Source organism: Scyliorhinus torazame, chromosome 15 (genome assembly GCF_047496885.1).
Source record: "Scyliorhinus torazame isolate Kashiwa2021f chromosome 15, sScyTor2.1, whole genome shotgun sequence".
NCBI lineage: Eukaryota > Metazoa > Chordata > Chondrichthyes > Carcharhiniformes > Scyliorhinidae > Scyliorhinus > Scyliorhinus torazame.
Genome location: NC_092721.1, coordinates 27,946,931 through 27,952,930, shown reverse-complemented (window position 1 = coordinate 27,952,930; position 6,000 = coordinate 27,946,931). Strand labels below are relative to the sequence as shown.

Genomic DNA, 6,000 nt, shown 5'->3' with positions numbered 1-6,000 from the left:
TTCCTCCACGTCACCGTCCCCTCGTTTGGCGCATACAGGCACGGGAGTCCTCGGATAGCGTGCAAAATGACCGCCCTCCTCCAGACTGCGACCCGGGAGGTGTTCGATCGTTTGGAACCGTTCCGCCTCATGGGGCCCTTGCTGCGCCGTTTCAGCTACCTGTATGTAGGAGTACCGGCTGGTGGCATTCTCATGCAGCACACAGGTCTCGATGGCAGTCGCTAGGGTTAGTTGCTTAACTTTAAGGAGCAGCTGACGCAGGGTGTCCGACATGACCCCCAAAATAATCTGGTCGCATATCATGGAGTGGGAGGTGGGCCCATAGCCGCAGGATTGCGCGAGGATGCGGATGTGTGTTAAATAAGATTGGAAAGGCTCGTCCTTACCCTGCAAGCGCTGCTGGAACAGGTACCTTTCGAAGCTTTCGTTGACTTCAACACTGAAGTGTGTGTCGAATTTGAGGAGCACCGTCTTGTACTTGGTTTGTCCTCATCAGCCGCGAATGTCAGGGAGTTAAAGATGTGGATGGCATGTTGCCCAGCTGTGGAGAGAAGAAGGGCTACCTTCCTGGTGTCCGATGCATTCTCCCTGTCCGTGGCCTCGAGGAAGAGCTGGAAGCGCAGTTTAAATATCTTCCAATTTACCCCGAGATTGCCAGCGACGCGGAGCAGCAGCGGCGGGTGGATGTTCTCCATGCTGTAGGGTGCCGGAATGCTGAGACGTTGCAGGTAGGTCTCACAAGTGCGAGATTGCGGGCACTCCTTGTACCATGTCGTGTTGGGTGTTCTGGTTCACAAATAAGCCAACAATGCTGGAAGTGGTGTAACGCTATTTTATTAACTGTTCAACTATGTTAACATACTGTAAACGTGGGTATAAGCAATACCAGCTTAACTGTGGACCCTTTCCTATCACTAGCTATGGTGAGGCACTCAGCACATGGTGAATGCCTGTGATGCAGGCTGTGAGCTCTGTGCTCTGAGCTGGCTGCTGCTAGAATGAGCGGGAACTCTCCTGTCCCCTGTCTTTATAGTGCTTGTGCTCTCACTGGTGATTGGCTGCGGTGTTGTGTATGCTGATTGGTCCCACTGCATGTCCATCAGTGTGCGTATGTGATTGCACCATAATGTACTGATGTATATTATGACAGTGCCAATGACTTCAATACTGCTTTACCCACTCACTGCCATATTCCGGATAAAAAAGGCCAAATTCGGCCTTCCTTCATTCAGCATTCTGCCCTCACATCTCCATGTGTGGCATCATGTTGAATGTTGTAGGTTAACACTCCTGTGAAGTACCTTGGGGTGTTTTACTCCATTAGTATCAAATGAAAGTGACTACAATGGTTAATGTGCTGTGGTTTTAAGAGGAAAATATGAAAACTTCTGCAATCATTAAATTAACTCATGTTTCTGGCTAAATTTGGAATCAAATAGTCTAGCATTAACATTTTACTGAAGCAAAGAGGCATAGTCACTCATTTTTCATCTTCAAACAAAAACTATCCATTTTTTTTATTTTCAGTGTTGCCGTTCTTTAGTTCACATCTGAGTTTACTTTGGCTGTTGTCACAGTCCCATAATACTCCTTGTATGGTCTCACTGGGTTGAAGCAATCTTCTTACGCATTTTTCCAATGGACCTCTTTGCAAATATTCACTCATGCTATTTTGAAACAGATAAATGTGCATTACTGATCGTAACCAAAATATCTTATTTGGCACAATTTACAAAAAGCAACCACTAACATCTAACTCACCACTCTGCACAATTTTAATAAACCCAAGCTTCACATTGTTAAAAAAAAGAGGCTGGAATTTTCTTAACTTTCAAATTGGGTCGAAAGGGAAAATGTAAAATAATTTCAAATATTCCAAAACAAGACCATTACTTCCGATGCCACCTGTTCTTCCATATGCCCCAGCTGTTCAACACTTTGTTTCAGTTTGAGGAACTCTAGGTAATGTTGGAAGACAACATCTGTGAATTTCAGTTCAGGTCAACTCCTTGCAAAGCCTGTGGAAAGCTTAGCAGATTGACAGATAATGGACTGCCTGACTCCTTTGCCCCCGTCCCTCCTCTGTCCAACTCACCCACCCCCAACCCTGCTCCCAAAACCCCCATCCACCCCTGCACCCTGCCAAAGGTCCGTCCTCCCAAACACCCTCCCCCTCATCCCATCACGATTCCTTCCTCCCCAACTCCCTTCTCCTCTGCCAGTTCCTCCTCTCCAACCTCATTCCCCTCCTTTGCCAACACTTCCTCCCTCCAACCCGCTTCTCCACTACTATTCGCCTCCTCCTCACCCCTCCTCCCCAACTCCCCTTCCTCTCCTCCCCAACCCTCCTTCCACTCCATCCCCAAAGCCCCTTTCCCGTTTTCCCCAACCCCCTTCCCCTCCTCCTCCCAAGTGCCTCAACCTTCTCCTCTTGGGTTCCTCCCTAACCCTTCCCCTTGTCTGCCCAAATCCCCTCATCTTGCCGATAGCTTCCCCCCCCAAACCCGCCCACACTGGTAGTGGAGAAGGGGGTTGGAGGGAGGAAGAGTCGGCTGATAAAGATGGTTAACCAGTACAAAATATAGCGCAGAATTTCATGGCTGTGTCAGGGCAGGGAAGAAGTCGGCAGATGCAATAAGATGTTCAAAAGTTCGGTGGGGCCAAAAAAAAACACCTGTGACACTGGCTGTAAAATTCTATTCATAGACTGTCGGCAACAAGAAATGTCTCAAATAGAATCTTCCAGTCTGCGTGGAGCTGCTGTAAAGGTGTGACTATTAATCTGAAAACCTTGGCTGAGTGTTCATTGGATCGTTGAACAGGGTTTCCCTTTCAGGCTGTTAGCTAATGAACATTGCTGGATGTGTGCTTTTGTGTGCCTAAGAACCCTTTCAATTGTTATGTGCAGCAACATTGGGAAAAATCTTTTCAATCGTTTATGATTTTGCTCGAAATGCCACACAGAAATTTTGTTTTAATGAGCACAGATAAGGGTTGATTCTATTTCCAAGTCGGGATTACACTTCACTGAAGCAGCCTGATTAGAGATGTGTCAAATTCAGTGAGTCGCTCACAAAGCAAACTTTTTAAACACTTAACGTACAGCACAATAATTATGTTTGATTGTACGCAGGTGGAGGGTATAAATTGGGGTTTCACTGGAGCACATTTTAAGAGGTACTTATAAAACTGTGGTGTGGTTGGGTTTGGAGATGCATGCTTGTCATGTTTCACTTTGTAAATCAATGCAAGTTTGGCTCCAGTACTACCCTTCACCAGCTGTCTTCCTGGATTAGGACAATCTCATTAGACTGTTTCATTTGAGAAAGCCTGTGTAATTTAGTCCCACACCAACGTCAGTGACCATTTTCACTCATTCAGGGACTGCTTGAATTTCCTGCTCCAGTCTTTAGTCTTTAATTTTTCCCAATCTTGTATCTTCATTATTTTTGGTGGATAGCTTACCCCAGCTGTCGGTAGCTTCATTTTTGCATTGAAAAGTTCCTTGTGCAATAATGTTTTCTCACAGCACTGTCCTCAATTGGAACTGCATCATTAGCAGAAATCCTATTCTACACCATAGGAATTCCAATGGGAATTAATTCCAATGTCGGTGCTTGTCTTGGAAAAGGAATGGACTTCATGCAGAGGGAGGAAAGGCAGTATTGGTATCCACTTAGCTCTTCCCAAGGATTGCAGTCTTCAAACAGATCCACATTGAAGATACATATCCATACTTCATGAGGAAAGCTGTCAAAAGTAGTGTCATCTCCTCCTTTCTCCAGTTCAGGGTGATTAACTTCCATTGAAATGTTTAAGGGTTACTTTGCGATGGCAGGGTAAAGTGAAGGGTTTGCCAGAACTGTAGGAGTTGGTGGGAGGCGGGGGGAGGGTGGCATTCACCCCAGAAACACGCTCAGAATGGCCCAGCGTTTCTGAGGCCAACATTGCACAAAAACAATTGACCAACACATGCTCAGATAAAAGACAGGTCAATACATATGCAGCCACAAAGACTAGTTAAAGTATGTGCAGAGAAAGACTAGCGGAGGCAGATGAATTCTGGGACAAAATGCAACCCAGGAAGGTATGACCCGGGACATGGGACAACAGGTCTAATTACTGGACAGTCCCTGGAAATCCAGGATGGTTGGTCACCCTGTTCTGGTTCATATTGAATCATGGAGACTCAACAGACAATACTCCAGTTTTGCAGTGATCACTGGACAGGCCTTACCAATAACCAAAGAAACCTTACCCCTTGCGAGACCTCAATCCAGCTTGACATATTGTGTGTTCTGAGGATTGAAAGCACACCAGTATTCATCGAGTACAATAACCTACAGAAACACAAGACTAATGGATCCGTGTGGTATTGTCTTGGTATGTGGGCGCTACACTGCAATTCACTTTGTCATCTCAGGCTGTTTGAAATCTATGTGAAGTTAAGCAGAACCAAATGGGCCAAGTCTAGATTCTTCGGAATAAATTAGATTTAGGTCATTGAATTAACATTGAAGAGACACTGTGCATTCTTACCCTTATTAAATGTAGCAGGGCTGCATTTGATCCAAATGTATTTATATTCAATAATGGCTAGTTTCCTAAAACCCTTGTTCGTTCTGTCATGATATCATCTGTCTGCTACATCCTCTGTCTCTAGCCACTTCCAGTACAAAACCAAGGCCCAGCTGCTTGTAATAAACAGTGAGGGACAAATTCACCGTTCAACAAAGACAAGGATGTTTAGAACTGCTGGTTCCTACTTCCTTTTCCTCTGAGAGAGCGCAGTAAATATAATTTTAATTAGAAACCAACTTTCAGAAATGATCTCCATTTCCCACAAAACCAAGTGAATCATAAGGAACTTATTTATGTGTTTATACGAGGAAAGGAAGAATTTAAGGACTCAGGAAATGTCAACTTCCATTTGTTGAACTTAGACGCCACATTAGGCATTTTCTAAAATTATACCGAGCAGGTTGATTGCATTTCCATTTGTGGTGTGTTTCACACAGCTAAGTTGTTCTGAGAATATAAAACGTTGCTGGCATTAATTATAGCCATGCAATCTGCCACGTAGCTGGGACATTGCTAATTTATTTTAATCAGCCCCGGTGAGATTAGCCGTTCTCCCACCTGCAGCTCCACATTGTCCCCGGGGCTGGTTTGTGGGTCACTCAAATGAGAGTTGGAGGAACAAAGTGAGACATCATTATTCAGTCTTCTTTTAAGCGTAAAAATTGTGTACTTGTGTCATATGCTTTTCAGATGCTTGGGTTAAAATGGCTGACGTTCAAAACTATTTCCCTGTGCCAGAATAACTCAATTTTATATTTGTGGGCGACTTACAATTATCAAAAGGTGTTTGTAATGATGACTCTTCTACTCTGAGAATTGAATTGTGACTTCAATTTTGTTTTAGCATCTGTCAGAGGAGAAACGTTTACCTGTCTGAAATGGATTTAGCTGCAGACCCTAGAGATTAAAGGACATGATCAAACATGCACGGTGTCACCCAGTACCCTTAAGAAATTTGATGCTTCATTTATGCTTCACCTGGAAGCATTTCCCCCTGATACTGCCTGGCTAGACCTATCGTTCCTGTGCCTGAAACTAAACCCTGAACTGGTGTGCATTCTGCTAGGCAGAATGTTCCTCACCTTCAGGAGTTGAAATATAACTCCTTAGGAATTGCATTTTGGAGTGTATCACCCCTAAGTTACCTCTAGTGATGTTTTAACCGTACTCTGAGGATAACCTGTGTGATGATTGACATTGTACTGAAATTACACTCCAGGAGATGTCAGATGTAGTGAGTAAATAATTAGCCATAGAGCACATAAGGCATCTCTCCCTCTCCATTAGAGAGAGACAATAGGTTATACATAGCATGAGGGGCATCACTCAGCAAGTTTGGGGCAAAACGAGAAGGCAGTCTTGAACAAGACAGCTTGTACAGGGATTACATCCATTATAGCCATTCTATCCATGGATATC

The 6,000-nt window shown here is 44.4% G+C and overlaps 1 long non-coding RNA gene across 1 annotated transcript in view; it reads right to left on the bottom strand.

Moving 5' to 3' along the window:
* Positions 1 to 830: 830 nt before the first annotated feature.
* LOC140391371 (uncharacterized) overlaps positions 831 to 6,000 on the bottom strand; it is a 78,038-nt gene continuing 72,868 nt past the window's right edge. The window contains exon 3 of the long non-coding RNA XR_011935017.1: positions 831 to 1,667. This is a non-coding gene — a long non-coding RNA (uncharacterized lncRNA). The remainder of the gene's footprint in view (positions 1,668 to 6,000) is intronic.